Raw genomic sequence first — 805 nt, 5'->3', positions numbered from 1 at the left:
TTAATAGTATGTTTTGGCTGTGCACAGTGAGTTTAAACACACGAGGAGGATATCCGTAATGTTGCCCTAAACGAGCACGCACCGAACAGGCACTGTACTAGTTATCAGTTTCGCAATATTACAGTCGCCCAACTTCCTGACCTTTCCTCTTTACCCCACGAGCCCATAGGAGGAGACGTCATTTACTTGTAGAATATGATGTTGATTTGACCTCGGTTATTTTCTGCCTACCCTATGAATTCGCACTTCTGTTTTGCTACAGTAAACCCGTAAACCGGCAAATATCATCCTTGCCTACCTTTACCCAAGATCTATAAAGACCTTGCCTTTGCCTCATTTCCTACAGTAAACCGGCAACTATCATCCTTGCCTACCATTACCCTAGATCTGCAAAGACCTTGCCTTTGCCTGCACTCCCATCCACCTTCTACAAATAGTCAGAAACGGCTCACCGTGTGTTTACCGGGTCAGAAACAGTGTTTTCCAACCATGTTCTCTGAACCAATGTATTTATACATGTATAAAGTCCTTGCTCGGAACCGCACATATATTTATAAACGTATGCTGCCATACAGCTTTTACTATGTCTTAAAACGACTTTAGTATGTTTGATACAAAAGGATATAAAAAAAATAGTCAATATTTAACAATTTATTTCAATTAGCAATCCGAAATAAATAAATTTAGCAGTAATTTACAAATGACTTGTACATTACAAGGGCACAAAATTGGCTTGTTAGACTTCTCATTCTGGCATTGATGAATAGAGAAAATACCAAAGTAATTCTTATGCAGGCATTACACA

General features: G+C 39.0%; 1 protein-coding gene across 1 annotated transcript in view; it reads right to left on the bottom strand.

Annotated features, from left to right (window-relative positions):
• Window positions 1-636: 636 nt before the first annotated feature.
• Window positions 637-805, bottom strand: part of LOC119585184 (alpha-taxilin-like) — a gene marked incomplete in the record, with an annotated part of 18,045 nt that continues 17,876 nt past the window's right edge. Inside the window, 1 exon segment of the mRNA XM_037933823.1 lies at window positions 637-803.

This window comes from Penaeus monodon, chromosome 19 (assembly GCF_015228065.2).
Source record: "Penaeus monodon isolate SGIC_2016 chromosome 19, NSTDA_Pmon_1, whole genome shotgun sequence".
In the NCBI taxonomy this organism is placed as follows: Eukaryota; Metazoa; Arthropoda; class Malacostraca; order Decapoda; family Penaeidae; genus Penaeus; species Penaeus monodon.
Note: the sequence above shows the minus strand (reverse complement) of the source record. Positions and strands in the feature narration are given on the sequence as shown.